This window comes from Falco biarmicus, chromosome Z (genome assembly GCF_023638135.1).
Source record: "Falco biarmicus isolate bFalBia1 chromosome Z, bFalBia1.pri, whole genome shotgun sequence".
Lineage (NCBI taxonomy): Eukaryota > Metazoa > Chordata > Aves > Falconiformes > Falconidae > Falco > Falco biarmicus.
The window spans coordinates 23,969,981-23,988,993 of NC_079311.1; the positions used below are offsets into that span (position 1 = coordinate 23,969,981).

At 41.2% G+C, this 19,013-nt stretch overlaps 1 protein-coding gene across 2 annotated transcripts in view; it reads right to left on the reverse strand.

Moving 5' to 3' along the window:
- The window catches only part of APC (APC regulator of WNT signaling pathway), a 102,887-nt gene that overhangs the window by 68,605 nt on the left and 15,269 nt on the right, over window positions 1-19,013 (reverse strand). The gene's annotated exons all lie outside the window — the stretch shown is intronic.

Consider the following 19,013-nt stretch of genomic DNA (forward strand, 5'->3'; position numbering starts at 1 on the left):
ACCATTAAAGTTGTTGATCTAACAACATAGGTTAACCAAAATATGGCTAATCGTGTTTGAAGCTCTTCACAGTTAAAGCTGTGAATAAGTTCCTTATTCACCACCATTCAAGAGAATAAAAGGAAGCCTAGCACTTCATCTACGTACAAGTTACCCTTCCAACCTCGTTACAGGAGTTTCCTAAGTATATGGCCTATAACTCAAAGGGGAAAAAATTTAAAAGCTTATGGGACAACATGCCTTTTCATTGTTGCTGCAGTACTTTGGAAAATATGAAACAATTAAAAGCTCTTATTTAGCATTTTCTGTGTATCCTCTCGCTAAGCCTTTGACTTTACTGCTCGTGTAACTCCCCACGAAATCAACTTCCCTCTTCCAGACAACCTTAATTGAATTACCCAGCCTACTAAAAAACAGGTAAAGTGATTAAAAAAGGTTTTTGTTTCCCAATACAGATTTTGAAAACTGTTCAATCTTTCTAAATGAAGACAGAAACAATAACACAATCTATAGAGCATTTGATATGACTTGTTTATTTCCTTTTCAAGAAGCAAGTCCTCATGCCCTAAGCACCTGTCATCTTCCAAGATGGGAGAAGAAAGAAGCCTGCCACTTAGGGAACTGTAATTTCCATGACACTACTAATAGGCTGAAGAAAAAAAACCCTAACAACTTTATTTTTCAAAATCTGGTCATGCTTTTCTGAAGACCTCATTTTTAGAGAAATGAAGGCAGTCTGAAACACCTACTCTGTTCTGTGAATTCTGTGCTTTTACCATCAGGCTGTTTCATGTAAAAGGTGGAGAGCTGTCAAAGAGAGTTGTAACAACAATTAACAAAAAAATAATTTCAGGCAGACTGCTTCTGTTCCATTTCATGTATGTTTTTATTAAGTAAGCATCAATTTCCATTCTTATTAACAAAACCAACAGCTGTAGTTCACTGTTCTGTTCAGAATCTACACTGCATGGACAATTCTGCACAAGCCCAAGGAAACACAGATAGAAATGGAAACATTTTCACATTAGTTGTCATAAATTAGTACTGTATTGTAATGTTGATTGAATATGTTGGTCTTGAATCAAGTACATCACACATGTATTTACCTGATTTACAGAAGTTGTTGTGTACTATGTATTTGACATGCATTTTGATTCCAGCTAGCATACTTTTTTCTCCCATTATTTTAATTCATTATTAGTGTGAAAGGACAAGTAATGATAAAATACCAAGTTTTTCCTTTTCCTGTCCACGCTAAGGAATTTTTACTTACAGATCTGGAATTTAGAACAATTATCCACATGAACAAGATATATACACACAACAAAGAAAATGAAGAAAACGGAACACGGGGAGAAGCTACAGCAGAAAACCAGGAACTGCATAGCTCTGAAATTTTAAATGCAAAATAAGCTTAAATGTGCTTATGTTAAATGAGTAAGGAGTGAGTTTCTGAAGGGGCGGTTTGGTTTGTCTTCTCCCACTCCTGATCTAAGTTCCTAAGCCTCCTTTGTGTATTTTATTTTCATAACACAGAAGCGGGACATCACCACTAAGAGACAGCAATCTTTCTGCCTATGACTAGGATTCATTTCCTGATTTATTCAAATGTCAAACTTTGTGGGTTTTCAGTAAAAAAAAAAAAAAGTTAGTTGATTACCACAAGCCAGGCAATCCAAAACACCTTATTTTTTTGTTAAATAGATGCCCAAATGAGCAATAAGTGACACTACCGCAGAAAGAAACCCACTCCTCCAGTTTGGCATGTGGCAGGAACCACGCTGCCCGACTGCAGCTCTGCTGGCTCCTGAGGCGCCTGCGCCAGCAGGAATCACAGCAATGCCTGGCAGCTGCCGTCTGCTACAGAACATTCACATCAGCACCTCAGGATAAGGCAAGAATTTTAAAGAGAACCTCCTGGAGGGTGCATACGTGGTATCTTTCAGGAGGATGGCAAGGTCTGGGCAAAGTGTCTTTGCAGTCACAGTACATCCACACTGAAAGCTGGACTGAAGGCAGTCATTTTCACAACAGTGACGTGCCACCTAGGCATCTGCTTCCAGTGATGCCTGCCCCTGCACTGGCTGAGGCATCTGGGACTTCTTGGGGGCATGGCATGCAGATGTATACCTATCTCCCTGGCCCTCCGAGATACTTCTCTTTCTTCCTGCCTGTAAAGGAAGGACTACCATGTATTTGAGAATAGTTAACTACTTTTTAGAAATAATGGATCTCACCTACTTTAACCACACCAAGGCATTCAATACTGTGCCGTGTGTACAACCAGTCACAGTTATAACAGACATGAGCAGAAAAACTGTACATGGGTAAGGAGCAGTTCAAAGACAATGCAATGCTGGGCAGTGCTGAAAGCCAAATTGTTGGGCTGGAGGCAGGTTACTAGCAAGTTCCCCCAAAACCAGTCTGCAACAGGTATTTTTACATGTTTCATTACCGACCTTGGCACAAGGAGTTGCATCAAAACTTACTCCCATAAATTCAAGAGGGTTCACAAGGTCAGAGGACTACACGTAATACGCTAGTAATCTGATGAACTGAGAAATGAAGCAGGAGAAACAGGGCAGAATTAAATAACATAACAAGGTAAGGTCACTTATGCAGGAATCTCATCACCTGGAAGCAGTGGGGAGAAGCAACGCTAGCCTCTTGGCAGCCAGCCTGCAGGGCACCTGGGCACTGCCAACACAGGACTGGCACAAAGAAAGCAAACACAGTCCCTGGTGTTATCAAGTGATTTTACAAAGACACGGGTAAGAAAAGCAAATTTAATTTAAGTGGGTGCAGAGAAAGTCATTAAGTGATCGGGGACTAGAGGGTCTCTCACATGAGAAGAGACTTGACAAGCAAGCCTTTACTGTCTTGGCACAACAAAGGCTGGAACAACACAGCTATACTTCATTATTAGGGAGGGGGAAACACTCAACGCAGAAAAAAAATATTTATGTTAAAACATAACGCTGACACAGAACCAATGGGTATAAATTGGTTATTTATCAATGCAGCCTGGCAATGTCCATTAGAAGTTGTCAATTTAGCAACATCCTTGCCTAAATCACTGCACAGGAAGGAACTGGACTTAGCAGATCAGAAACCAAATCAATTCTATATTCCTAAATGTCAACATAATACTGTACTTATTTTTGTATTTTCAAGATATTGGTATTTTTTTCTGCTGAAATAAGGATATGCCAAAGCATTTCACAGAAGACACCATTACTTAACTTTAAAATAGGGGAAACGGACATAGGTAACACATGACCACAAAGCACCTTAGCCTTTCTTACGCTAAGCACTGCAACACCTCTCAGGCGCTTAGTTTGCACAATCACAAGGCTCCTTTACACTGTTCCATGTATACTGAGGTAACACCCTAAAAATTCAAATCTGCTTCTCTTCTGGAAACAGTTTTTTACCCATAGCCTCAAACTAGACACATAAGATCAGAGTTCAGGTCCCAAAACCAACCCTTGGATTTATGCTCCAAACTATCAGTACAAAAAAATTACTTAAAATTTCTTAAACACAGAATTGCTGGCATTAACAAAAATTGACTGTATTGCTGCACGCACTTCCTGCAATACACTTCTCAGTGATCAAAACACTTGCCTTGGGGGAAAAGTCAAACTCTGGACCCTCTTGGCCAGACAGGGTTCACAGCCACATATCACAGCATTCAGAAGACAAGTGACTAATCCAAAGGAAAGCAAGAAATAATTTACACATGGCCCACTAGCCTGAAGCTGTACCACTGCACGCACACACACACACACACACACACTCAAGATTACTGGACCCAGAATCAGCTGTATCAGTAATTGCCTTCTCCCCCTTGCCCTAGAAAACTGCTACAATGCAGGGGAGAGAAGGGGAACGGCAAAGGAAGAACTCTGGCCTCCAATGCCCGTTTCATATTCTACCCAGACCAAGAGAAAACGCGCGATGCATGCAACACAGCCCACCTTTGCAAAGTTCACTATTATGCTTCAGTCAAATTCCCTTTTGCACTCTGAACGATGAAGAAACACAGTTAAAGGGAAGAGTGGAGACAGCTCTTTCTCTAGATTTACTCCAAGAAATAACCCTCTTTGAATACAGAAACTTTGAAACTTAATTCCCTCATTGTAAGAAGACCAAAAATCTAGGTCTCCTACTTCCCTGACCCACATTTCTCATCATTAAGAGGTTTCTTCTACATCTCCTATCAAAGTAAGGTGAAATTATGACAAGTAATTTCATGCTTTAATGAATCAGCACTTTGCATGAATATACACATCAAAGAATAATTTCAAGCTAGATATAACTCTTCTACACACTAAAATCAAAATTAATGAGAAGCCTAACAGTACCCAAACATACTGCTAAGATTTAGATATGCATTTTTCTACATTAAGGAAACTATACCAGTTAACAACTGCTTGGAAATCAGGAATTCAGATGCACTCTTATTAATCTCAAATCCCAAGAGATAGGAAAAAAAATGCAATATTCTCTGAAAATTTGCAATTTTTATTGATCATATCCTTTTTCTTTGGAACCAACAAATAGATATACTCAACATGCCTAGTTAAGAACCCCAACAATTTGTGATATATTAATTAAATCTCCTTATGAAAATATTTCAGACTTCCATTACTATTTTTTTCATCCATAAAAACTATCATTGTTAACAGAGAACCCTATCTTTATAAATCAAATTTTGTAAAACAATTAAGTCTTTTCACAAAAGAGGCTAAGAATAATCTAAGACATAATACTCTACCACGAATTTTTCTGATAGTAGAGACTGAGATCTCACACTGCCAGTATGTAAATGTAGGCAACATTTTTGGATAAATACAACCTATTTGTTTCAATTTTAGAAATCATCAACAGAATAATTATTCTGTCACTCACCAGTAACTGCCTGAGGGTGATTTTTGGGTTTGGTTTGGGGGTTTTTTTGTTAGCAAGTAAGTTTTAAGGCTACTTTAGACATCAGAATCAGTGAAAAAAAAAGCAAAACTACTTTCTTCAATAAGGCCCAATCCAAAAAACCACTGATGTCAACGAAGGCTCCTGTTCACGTAACTGATTTTGGATTATGAACTTTGTTGAGTAGTAAATGAGATGTTCAACTAATACGCAAAAAGAATTCAGCATCCTACTATCACCACCAGTAAAGAGATGTGCTCCTGTGCTCTGTAATTGAAGATTTTTCAAACAACAGTTTATCTTCTTAATATAACAACTTGTAACCACTGTATCTAAAGTTCATGACTCTAGATTGTAATTCAGTAATGCTAGAAGGGGCATCCACTCTGATTTCTTTCTACATCCACAAATTTTACTCAACTCTTCAGTGCTGAGCCTAGTAACTTGTCCTTACGATTCTCTACTATTCTGTCATTCATCCCCATGTGACTAATGGACAACTGTTTCAAGGGCCTAACACACTGACTTCACCAAAAAAAACCCTCAACAAACCATAACGTCATGAGATTTTTCCAATTAGTTTCCCTTAAATACATTTTAAAACAGATTTTTTGGCAGCACTGGGCCTCGGGGTTCTGACTTGGAAGCAGTTAGTAGTTGTGCTGGGAGGACTGTACCAGTGCCTGCCCCCAGCTGTCTGCCTTACCCATCTCCACATGGTCCCCACCCAGGGAAGAAAGGAGGTCTCAGCTGCTCAAGCGGCAGCTGTCTAAAACCACTGCAGATTACTGCCTGACTAGCAAGGTAATCTGAAATAGGTGTTGGTTTAATTTACTATGCTGGCCATTAACCACAACAGTCCAGCAGCTGTTACACAGCTATTTCCAAAAGAGGGGCAAGGCTGACAGACAAGGGCAAAAAATCCAGCACAGCTGTTCTAAGGTAAGCCAGCTCCACTTACTAACTTGAGCCTTAAACAGATCATTTTCATAGTTACCTGTATCAATACACTCACAAGAAGAGTGAGGGGGTTTTTTGGCCACCCTTATTTTGAACCATGCCAATCTACATTAACTCAATTTCTCTGTTGACTGAATCCTGTAACAGATTTTCCATTATTTTGTTTGAAGCTCATCTTCAGGTTAAACAGTTTATATGTAAATATCCTTCGGCTTGTCCTTTTTCAACACTGGCAAAATACCAGTAAAGTGCTTTGTTTAAGAACTTACTGAAAAGAAGTACCAGTGGGCCAGGGACTGCCCTCCTAGCCATTTCAGTTTAGGGCAAGTTTTCCAGGCTTACTGATTTAAAATAATTTATCTTTCACAGGTGTAGTGCAATACGCTTTACTGCTCACTGAAAAATACTCCATCGCCTCACATCATGAAAGCCCACTATGCCAATTCTTTCCAGAGCATAAAGGTTGCATTTCTGCCTTGTCCAGCATCACACGGAACAATGATGTTATTTCCACCTAGTGATAAACCCATAGTTTATTAAAACTGCTTTTGTTGCCAGCATATTTAATCCTCCTATCCCCACCCGCATTTAAGAACAAACCCCAAAGCTTCTAGTCAGTAGCAGGCAGAAGGAAGGCTATTTCGCTTGGGTTTTCCTCATATGGGCTAAGTGGGCACACAAACATAATGAGGCTTCTGAAAGTGCCATGAGGCTCTGTGTGTGGTTAAGCAGAACTAAGAAAATACTTGGTACAAAATGAGAGTTGCCCTTGCCTGTGAATGCAACAGCAGATTTGTTATCTTCTGTTCATGTTCTCCTTTATTATATATTAGCATGCTCAGGTGATGAGATGCAGGAAGGAGTACAAAACAGCCATTACAGAAAACTGCTCTGCATCAGCTTGTTTTAGCAACAAGGGCTTTGATATCAGAAAGTGAACTGCAAGTTACATAACACTATTCGTTTTAATAAATTTCAAAACAAATGACACAAAAGAAACTATACCAAATGATCCTATCTAGATTAGGTACCCTCTGAACTCCTGGGTTTTTCAGCCTTGCAGAAAAAACAAGCACCAGCTGAAGAGCCATTACTATTATCAGTTACCCTAAGACAAAGCATGAAAAGGGTTAGTCCCTTTAAAAGGAGACCACAATTTTTTCTAAACCTCAGCTGCACTGAGAGGATTTTCTTCTTAGTTTTTCTATCCACTTCTGCATGAAGGTTATCTCTGTGGACAGCAGACAGAACACTGTGATGTTGCTATACCTGACCTCCTAAAATCCTTTCAGCTGGAGGGAGTGGAAAGCGCTTTTTGGTTTTGTTCTTCCATAAATTCATAACTTGGCAAGTTTTCAATCCACTGTTACATTTCAGGATACCTGCTTAAGTTCAATACTTGGCCTGTACTCACCACCCATATGCTGCTGTTCTTACTAACCAAAACCTGAGTTAGCAGATGAAATAAGTGATCCATGTTTTCTGCATTCCTTAAAAGACCATGAGGAGAAGGAAAGAGATGATGGTCTGAACTTCTGGCTTGCATTCCTCATTACAGGTCAAGTACAATGGGGATCAAGTGCACACGTACGTGAGAAACAGAAATGACCCCACGTTTACAATGTCACTGAAGAATGCTAACAATCAAAAAAACATTCTATTAATACAAAAAAAAGATTGAAATCAAGAAGGCATACATTTCAGGCTATTAACAGTCAAGCTGAGCTTTTATAGCACTGCCAGAAAAAAAGCCCCACTTCTTCCTTTATGATTCTGGGTTGGGAAGTTCCTTAGCTGGTTAGTCATGCTGCATTCAGAACACGACGTGAAAATACAACACATAATTTGCATTTAAATACTATATTGAACACAAAGCAGTCCAGACATCATTTGAATCATAACTTATATTGGACCAGGGATGACTCACAAGCCTGAACACTCATTCTTCGTGATGATCAACTTTGCTATTCATGGCTAATTGTGTATGCCCTCACTGCATATGGCTCGCTCTTGTTTACTTTCGTATTTCTCAAACTTTTAAGGATTGAATTCCAGAAAGTTTAAGCTATTAAGAAGTTAGCTTAAGACAGGTCTTCATTTTCCTATTTTAACTGAAAACACAAATGAAACCCAAACCCATTAATATTAAATACATCAGCTTTAATAAAAAAAAAAAAAAACCAAAACACAAAACCCACAACAACTGTTTTATAATAAAGAAATATTTCCCCATTTTGGGTGACCTATCAGGGTCACCTTCAAGGTTCCCTTCAGCACTTGTAGGGAAGAGAAGACCATTTGTCTTGCAGGAAATGTATCAGCATCTGTCCACACAGGTCCCGCACAAATATTGGAAAATCATCAGTGGAGATGCTGTCTTCACTGACAATAACCTACTATCACAGCATATCATAAGTAGTATAGCCTATTTTAGATCAGATTTCATTATATTGATGAAAAAAATAATGACATTTCATTGACAAACATTTTACCAACTGAATTAAGACACATACTGAAATCCAACATGAGAATTTAGAGACCAAAGGAATCAATTTTAGCCATACGCATTTCCAACTTACGCTGTATTATTCCATGCTGATGATTCATACTAATAGCACACTATCACAACATGTATTAGAACATTTATCATAACCAACTATTTTGTATAAATGTTTTGGCAAGTAACAAGATAGCACTTGAGAGACGATGTTTAGGAAAGTCTGCACTCATAAATAAAGCATATTTAATATTTAAAATTGATCTGTTATTCACCCTGCCATTTTTAAGAGTGTGACTAGTTTCTTACAGGAACTACTCTGCTTGTTACACAAAACAATACTAAGACTATTTCTTTTAAGACCTAAAAAGGCACTGAAGGAAGCATCATCCTAATAATCATCATAAACACTAGTGTGCTTTTGTCACCCTCTTTCCTTGCAGAAAAATGGTGGAAGCACCTCTGCATCCACCGTATCTTCTAATATTTAAGCAGCTGTAATGAACATTCACAATGTTACCAGAGAAACATCTAGTATCACCAATTTTTCTCCTGAAGCCATTTACTCTAAACAGTAAGTCCTCAACTGATGTTTTAAAATTTAGTATCATCCAAAGCCTCTCTAGCCAACAGGCAGGAAATCTATGATTCTAAAAATAATGGTATATATAGAAAATGACTGGAGAGGATGTTTACTATAAAGCAGAAATTTAGGCTCAGTAAGTTAGACTTGTCTTCAACAAACCTTTCTTGCGCATCATTGTATTTAACAGAACTGAGAAGGAGGAAAAAAAAATTACCAGCTACTTTGAGTGTCCTTAAAAACAGTCTGGTTCCAGGAGCCTACTTTCAGTACATATGTTTACAGGTTATTTTGAAAGAACTGTAATTCTGACAAAATATTCATTAATGTATTATCTGCATTAGAAGTAACAGAAAAGTGAACTGAACAGTAAAGAGACAGTAGAAAGAACATGAAGAAGCACTTTAAATAGAACAAACGGCAGAAGCAAGAACTATTTAAAGACTGAAAATGATGTATATTGCTTGTATTACTCCTGCATGCACAGTAATTTACTGAAAAGACTTCTATGTGAACTAACAAGCTGTATGCTTCTTGCTACGCCTTTAAAAGGCATCTTTCAGTGCGTGACTATCCAAACCAAGTCAAAACTGGGTTCCGCTGATCCCTTGAAGAAAATCCTATCAAATGAAAAATGTTCCTTACAGCTCATAGCCACGGGCCTCCGCAAAAATCAGCAGGAAGAATTTTAAATCTTGAGCCAAACAACGAAAAGGATGAAATAATTTGGCAGCATACGTGTCTCCCAAAAATCGCTACACGTTTTTGCAAAAGCAAGGAGCGTTCTGCTGGCAATGACCTAATTACTAGAAGAAAAGCTGCATATCTGACAAAGGGAAAGAAAGGACCCACTGCTTCATACATAATTTATTAAGATTTCCCACAGCATTCAGGTTAAGTCGTGGACCCAAGCATCTCTTTGTGATGTTAAACAAATTTGTAAGAAGTCAGCGGACCCCAGGGCGCAGCGGACGCGCGGCGCTGCCCCCGAGCGCGGCTCGCCAGGCCCGCTCGCCGCCGGCCGCCCACCGCCCACCGCGCCCGCGTCCTCCGCCGCTCGCCCTTCCCGGCGCGGGCTGCGCGCTGCGGCAGCGGCGCCCCCGCCGCCCCCGTCACTAACAAAGCCGAGCCGGTGCCGGCCGCGGGCAGCGCCTCTGCTCGCCGGGCAGGGGCTGCCCGCCGCCCCTGGAGCCCACGCCGCGGGGCTACGCGGCGGCTTTGTGCCTCTCGCCGGCGGGGCGGGCTGGGGTTCGGTCCCGCCCGCAGAGGCTCCTCGCCGCGCCCGGCCGCCCGGCCCCCCGGGCGCGGGGTTTTCCTCCCCTCCGCGCCGGCTGCCCTTTCCGGCAGCCCGTGGGTTTTTTTTTTCCCTTTTTGGTCGTTTTTTTATTTTTTTTAGCCACAAAAGCCGCTTTCTTCTCCATTCCCGGCGGCGCCACCGCTGCCCTGTCACAGGCGCAGGGCGCCGCCCCGCATCCCCCGCCGCTGCCGACCGGGCGCGGCGGCCCCGGGGAGCCGCCGCCGCACTCACCCCATGGCTGCGGCCGCAGCGCCTCCATCCCGCCGCCAGCACCCGGCCCGGCCGACCCCGCCCGCGCCCACCGGCTGCGCCAGCGCCGCGGCCAATACTGCCTCGCCGGTCACGTGCGGCCCGGCGCGGCGGCGCAGCCAATGGGGGGCGTGGGCCGGAGGATGCGCCCGCCCCCTCCGCGGGGAGCAGCTGCACCCCGCCTCGCCCCGCTGCCGCAGGCGGAGCCGCGCCGCGGCCAGGCCGGGAGCTGCGGCTCGGGTCGGCGCGGCCCGGGGGCGGCCTGGGAGCAGCGCCGGGGCGCTGTCACTGCGGCGGGCTGCCCCGCGCCCCACCGCCGCCCGCGGGGAGGGGCCGGGCGCTCTCCCGCAGCCCCCCGCGGCAGGCGGGGCCCGCGGCTGGGAGCCGGGAAGAGGGCACGCCTGCGCCGGGAAGCCGCTGGGAAGGAGGCAAGGCAAGCTCCGGCGCCGTCCTCCCCGCAGGACCGCGCCGCGGCCCTCCTCGCCAGCGCACACCGCCGAAGGCCCTAGCCGTTCGAAACCCGTTACCACCTCCTGCGCGCACATGACGCACCACACCGAGCACCATTTCTGTCACCGCACGCAGGCTGACGTGCCAGCTGCGGGCGGGCTGAGCCACCGAGAGGGCCGCCACCACTCCCTTCTCCATGCGGAACTACCCGCCGCTCCGTAACGGAGCGCCGGAGCACCGCGCTTGACACGCTGCAGCGGTCAGTCAGCTCACAAGCACCTGCACCACTCCCGTTGCGACGATTATCACTTGTTCTCCTCTCAGTAAAAGCACACAAGGACTACACGCCGTCTACGACTACACTCTCTTGCATTCCTATAAAAGCAAAGTGTTTTCCTTTATATAAAAAAATTAAACTAGGTTCTGCACGGATTAGAACTACAGCAAATACAGTTTGTCTATTTTTAAATGCCACAGAGACTGCTTATTAAGGTGGCAGCCATAGGCATATCATTTCAAGGGTCTCAAGACTTATCTGCAGTGCACTTCTCATGTGCTTTTGAGATACAAAGTTGAGAAACTACCAAGTACTAGTGACATCAGACCAAATACGTACAAACTTATAGCTACACCAAATTAGGACAGTAAGTATCAGTTTAGTAATGGGTTGGAAAAAAATCCAAAAGACAGATAAATATACAAGTCAATTTACGACACTATTTTAGAATCTCCTTCCAGAACCAATCTCTCTCCAAGGATAAGGATGTAACAATTAAAAACCCACAGAAGCACACTGAATACAAGAGACAGCAGAAATCAAGCTGTATTTCAGCGGTTCCAAGTCTGTATTTTCACTTTAAGAAAAGGTTATATAGACAATAGGTACTATGGGCATGTTGTCTAAAAAAATTCAGCTCTAATATAGAAGGCTGCTTCACAGAAACAGCACAATTTTATCTTTTTAATCCTCCAGATGTAGTATTCAAGAATATATCTATGGGCAGTGCACTCCATCTCAACACAATAGTGTGGGATGCAGGACATCTGAAAAAGTGCAATGGTTTCTCAGCTAAAGCAAATTAATGCCCTTCCCTGTGGCACTTCACATAAATTAGGGAGTTACATGCTTACACAAGTGGCCATATAGTTAGATAGCTCATTAAAAACATGTATTGTTACATGCCTGAGGAAATCTTCTTCCTGCAATCCTTTCTTTGATTTGTATGAAACAAGCAGGCTTGTGATACCTCGTGGCTGGGACCAGACAAAATTAAAGGCGCTACAGGCCTGTGTACACATGTGAGCAATGACACCGCAGATACTTAAATACTACTACTTTAATTTTAGCTGTTTTCTCATGGCTCCTTTCTTCAGTCACAGAAGGCAATACTCCACTCCCAGGAAAAACGATCTTTACCAGGTAACCTCTCAAACACCTTCATGATTAAGGAGATGTGCAACATTATGTTACCTGCTACCTTCAGCACAGTAGCACACAAAAACCTCTTTGACTTCATCAGTATGGCTAACTGTACAGGTCCTGTCACTTAAGCTGTTACAGTAAACCATTTTCAACAAGAGTGGGCCAGTGTTCAGGGTGTTTCAGGCTGTATGATTTTTTGTTACAAAGCTTCTATTAATTACAGGCAGCAGCTGACATCCCTCTGTTTTTTGATCCACTCAATTTCATTTCACAAAGACTAAAGTCATACTCCCTCAGCTGTAACAAATTATCACATTACTCTTAAACTTTAGTTTAGAGCCTAGCTAGGCATTAGATCTTGCTCTGTATCTTACTGATAAATCACTGATATATAACGCTGTTCCTCCTATCAGAAAAGCAAACCTAAATGCTTCCAGCTGTTACGGCACAGCTCTCTCCATCCTAAAATTATTTACATTAGCATAAGCATATACACGAGTAAGTACAGACCTAACTCAACACTTACATTATCAGCTGTCAAGTTGTTGCAGTATGAGATGTGGCTTTATAGACCAATCAGGTTGGTCCTGTTATGGCTTTGAACCATGTTCAGAAGCTGCAAGTGCAATGCAGTCTGGAATGAGTACTTCAAGACAATACCAGAGAATCAATGCCCAAGAAAGTGCCAGAGAAACTGAAATCCTATTTACTTCAAAGCTACACTGCATACTTTAAGTGAAAAACTAAGCTTGAGAAGTACAGTTAATTCTCTAGAATCCAAAATGGGAATATCAAAGATTGAAGACTACGTAATGTATTCCATTTGCTTACATACATCATACTGCATTTTCTGCCCCTCTGAAAAACTAACTATATAGTTCTTAATCTGTGAAGATTCTTGTTAGTCCCGATACTGGTTAGTCCTTTCTGAGCCTAGTAATCACAAGCTGCCTAACTTAAATTCAGTACTGATGAGTGATCTTACATTCACTGCTCAATAGCCTGAAGTCCCATATCTATTCACAGAACAAGCAGAGCATAAGCAGCAGCACAAATTCTCTAATGCATTCTGCCAAGATGACAGCTGAGTGGAGGCAGAAAGCTTTCCCTTCCCTGCTCAGAGTAATGTCCATACTGTTAATAATTTCATAAAAATGTTAGCCTATGTTTTGTGTGGCACATGCACTTACCACTGAAACAAAATCCAGTATTAAGTGAAATTCAGTTTAATAAGCAGCATGTTACTAGTAATAAGATGACTTTTCTCATACTCTGTCTTCCAGTGGTGCTAAAACAGGTTAACAGCATCATGATACATACTCTTTATTTTCTTTCAAAACTGCTTTCTATGTGCTGGATCCTGCTAAAAGAACTGATGCTAATGAAACAGTATTTGAATAAAAAGGGTCAGGCTCTCAGGAAAAAATAAAACACACAAAGGAATTAGTTGTTTTCTATCTGGCAGAAGGAACAAGTGGCTTTTTCATTCTTTGAAATGAAAGACCTAGCAATACCTGGTCCATATTACATTTAAACCACCCCCCCACCCCCATTTAAAAATCTATTATAAGAATGAAATCTCTGCATGTAAGCTATCAAATCCCAGGGACACAAAATTTAGTATTGAAAAATATCAGCTCAGTTTCAGTACTTAAAATACAACTACTTTATTATTTTGGACAAGATTCCTGCAGTCTACCCAGCACAGCATTCTGAAACAGCCAAGTGGGAATTTAGCTCCAGAATAGGAATTAGCAATCTTTTCATAGAATGTTTGATGTAACCTGTGCACTAAATATTTCCCAACTTCTTACTGCATTTATAAAATCCAGTTTGAGACCAAACAAAATTGCCATAACCCTGTTTTCCCCTACTGCTAAGTGGTGTTAAACAGAACCTCTGAGCAGATTAAGATCTGCATTTTTAAAAACAAAGTACTCCCCAAAACATCTGTTGGCTTCATAAAAATCAAGACTATCACAACAGAAAGTGCAAGAGGTTTTCTGGTTTTAGATAAATGGCTCATAAATGGAGCAGTTGTCTGTGCCTTTACAACCTCACCCTTTGCAGCAGTACCCTTCTCCCTAGCAGCCTTCCACTATTTAATATATTTAAAGTGATTGGTATTTCATTCCTAGTCATTGTACAAGCACAGCACTACCTACCTCTGAAACTCTGGGCGGCAAGTGGGTTGGATAATGAGTTAGATTCTCTCTCTGTTGCCAAGCTCTATGGTTGGCATTACTCGCAAACACGAAACAGTGTTGAGTGACAGAAGAAATCTTGCCTTCAGAACTTCACTTACTAATCAAAGTTTTACACATTGACTTACATCAGGCTGCATCTTTTAGATATGTAGTATAAGCAGATTTTATTGAGAAAGTAAACTGAAAACATTTCACATCTGTTTTACATAGATGGAAATTTCATCTTAACACAGGACTTCATAAAATACTTTAGCAGCTGCTATAACCAAAGATTGTCTCTTGCCTTTCAACTGTATTTTAAAAATCAACAAAGATGAACATGTTCTCTGCTTCTCATTTCCTTGGAAATTGTGAAGTTGCTTTCACCCCTCTCACTACCACAGACAGACTGTGTTCTCTCTGAGTCTTGCCCTTACCATGCAACTAGCATCAGCGGTAGTCTGTATATACACACATCGGGAATACTCATAGGCTGCTCCCATCAGCATTAGTATCAGTGTTTTGACCATGAAAAGCTGTATTCCTACTTTGTCCATCAGGATTCTCCCAGAAAAGTTGCATATTATTTCCTTATACAGGTGACCTCCAACTACGAGCATTAGAAAGATCATCAGAAAAAAACCCCTCCCGTTACTAGAGGATCAAGAAACTAAAGGACCACCTTTCTCAGGCAGATGCAGAAAGGACAGAGAAAACTGTCACTGTTCCCAATGCACCATCCAGAACACATGCACAACTCTTCTGACAAGTTCTACAAAAATGAACAGGAAATTTCTGTACTGAGAATAGAAAAATCTTACAAGAATGATTTTATTTCTGATTCCCTATTATACTAACATACTAATGTTCCAACTTTATGTTTTTAGAAGGCTGTGCTACAAGTTCCTGAACTTTAGAAGATTTTTCCACAAGCACTGAAAGATCCATCTTTCACGGGGGTCAACTGACTCCTGCAATGTTGTATTACACAAGCTAAATGAGAAAAGCAGAAAAATACATGCGTTTAGTTATTTCATAAATAAGTCACAGGAACAGAAAGCTATCACCTGCTCTTTAAATCTCTTACTAGCTAATGCTCTCTATTGCTTGCCAGTTCCTTACTTTTGCCTGTAAGTACTGTGCTCTCTGGGGCACCTCCCACTCATGCTCTCCTCCCTCTCACTGAGTTTTTCCATCCACATGCAGGTTTCTTGCTACAACTTAAAAGAAATGAAGATTGAAGGAGAAGGACTGCTACCTTCCTTACATCTGTGAGATCTAATGCAGAGCCACGGCCCTATTTGTAGTATCGGTCACGTACGTTCTAAAACCAGTACAATAATGAAAAGAGTTTGCATAGCAAACCATTAATACAGTAAACATCACCATCCATTTACTCATTCTTTTATCTCAACTATATAATAAATCCCATCTGTGACAACTTTTGTGTCACATTACCTACAGTTTCCTCACCCTCTAGTTAAGAGCATCACAGTATTCTGGTATTGTATCACTGTTTCCTCTACTGCAACTTCTCCAGGCTTGTTAGGTAGTTCACTGTATCTGTGTACTGTAATTACCAGTTTTACTGCGGCCATGCCCTACTTTTTTTTCCTTTTCCTTCTAACCAGCTGCATATTGCATTTTCAGTCTTCCTTTACTTTACTCTTCTCTTCCACCTCCTCCTAATACAATGGCAAAGCATGCCAGTTTTTAGGCCTCATTTCTAATGGACTTTAGAGTAAAAGTCTTCATCAGAAATAGTTCTGTTCAAGTATCAACAAACTGAGTTGTTACTTAATCTGCGCCTCACCTGGACATCAGGAGGCAGCAAGTCAGGGCAATGTTGTGCAGTACCTCAGGTGAAAGGCAACAGGAAAGTTCAATACATGCCTATGCATCAGCTCTTGCTTTCCACAGCTACCTGCAGATATCTTCATCATACTCAATATTAACATTGTGTGTTAATTTTCACACAGATTTCTGGCTTAAATCAAAAAACAATCCTATCCAAAACACTCTGTTGCAACAATATAAAAGGAGATAAAGCTAAAAAGGCAGAAAATAGAAATGGATTGTCTTCACTCATCCCACTAGAGGGGTGGACTTTTACAGAAATTTGGACAGCTATAAAACTCATCATTTGTTTGTAATGTACAGAAAGTGAGTTTGACCAGAAACCAGAGACTCAACTTTCAAGTATGATTTACTCCACTGATTCTTGCATGTGCTTACCCACTCATTCCAAACCTCCAGAAAACTAAAGGCTTATTCAGCACTTTTGGAAACCTGAAATAGCACCTTCACACCCCTCTCAATTCCATTTCAGTAGTATGTTAACAGTATTGAAGACTGAACCTCTGTAGTGCTGAACAACTTCTATATAAAAGCCCTTGTCTAGCATATCTCAGGGATTCTCTGGGGAATTTTTTTCAGACGAAAAGCTTTTCTTGGACGACTCTGTTCATTAATATAGATTTCTCCTCTTTTCCTCATATGAGCCATACAGTAGAAAAATATTACACATTTAGAGAAAGACAAAGAATGTGACGGTTTCCAGTGTTTATTGGAGAGTACAAGGCTCTGGATCTGCGCGTTGTCCACTAGAGCTATCTTCTGTAATCAGAGCATTTAGAACAAATACTTTGTCCTTAGCTGTGGCTCTGATGTATGTTTTCACCCAGGGTTGCACATCCATCAGCTGCTCAGAGACTGATTAATGGTCAGACTCAACAGAAGAAACTATGAACATACCTAGAATACTTACAGTGGCCTGAGTTACAAGACAAAGCCCTATTTTGCTGCTTCTTGATATTTGGCATCAGTCATAAGAAGCTGCAGTGTCCACATCTGTACATGACAAACGGATGACTGCACATGCAAATCGATGATCAGATTCAGTTTCTTGTTACGCAAGAAACTTGTGCTTCTTGTCGACACAGGTCACTGCTAAAGAAGTGGATGCTACATGGTTATATAAGCTTAACAGTTAACCCAGGAGCATCCCAGAATTCAATACCGTTCTGGCAAATGGAAGCTCTATCAATGCAGTGGAATATACACTTTTCTTCTTCACAGTCTTCAGTCTTCCCTTTATTTGGTTTGAACCAGATGTTCTTAATGCACGAGCTGAGTTCCTGTAAGCTTTCTGACATTTCAGTAGTAATAAATCAGTTAAAAATACATTTAGCTAATGACCATCAACATGTTCTTTTTGCTGAAGATATTGAAAAGAAGGGATGGTCAATTTTTGTGGAATCCTGTAAGCAACGACCTTATACAAAAAGTTATGTCAACCATCACCATTCTCCAAGTCCAGGAAAAAAAGGTTCCAGGCACAGCCAAGTTTCTTAAAGCCCACAGCATTAAAAAAGGCTGTGACAAAGTCTAGAAACACAAAGGTCTTGCAAAATCATGGCTGTGTGTTCTCTCACCATAATTATAATCTTTTGAACACTTAAATGAAGGCCTGAGCCTCAGAGGCTCTTGGCTAGAACACGACAACTGTATCAAAGCAATCTAGAAAAACTGTCCTTTACCAGATAAAGTGTTGACAAGGAATCTGAGCATATGTGTATCTTCCTTTAAAATCTCAAAAAAAATCCACATTTCAGTACATAACAGTAATTACTACGGAGTTCAAAGTACCACAAAAACCAGCTCAGTTTGTCATGGAAGATTTATGCTGTACGATTTAAGGAGTACAAATTAGCTGGTTTAGCAAAAAGTAGGCTGGTTTTTATTGCTGTACATAGAAACTTTCCAAGTTTGTAAAAAGTTTAAAGAGATCCATCAGCTGGGAATTAGACAAATCAGAATTTAATTTCCTAACACCAGTGTGGTTAATCGAATCACTAGAGCTCAGCAATTGAGCCAACAAGGTGAGTCAAGATACCTCTTTAAGAAATATAGACAGTGTTCTGCAGCTTCTGATACAAGGGTCATATTGCACAGTGGTGGGATCCATTCCGGGCTTGAAATGCATAAGAGTTCACAATTCATTCAATCCTGCAAGAATTTAATTCCTCGCAACGTGCATACACTCACAATGTGTTGCAACAATTATAACCAAGTCTCACACTACTAAGATTTAGCCAATCGCTTGTTAAGAGTAGGAAACAAAGTTGTCCAGCTCTGTTCTCAGGACCAATGCGAACTTCACTATTAATTGACATCTGTGTATGCAGATATAAGCTGCTATGAGAGCAGCACTCCTGTAGAATCAGTTTATGCTCCTAGGTAGCACAAACCCCACAAACACCTGACCAACACACAATTTTCCTGCTCACAGCCATATTAACCACCAAGAATAATGATCCACATCAGATTTTTGGGTCAGCTTTTGTTTTGAAAGTGTTCTTGCTCTCCTCAGCTTATTTACTCACTATAAAAATACTTCCTTGGATGATCTGGACCTCACTCCCTTAGGGAATTTG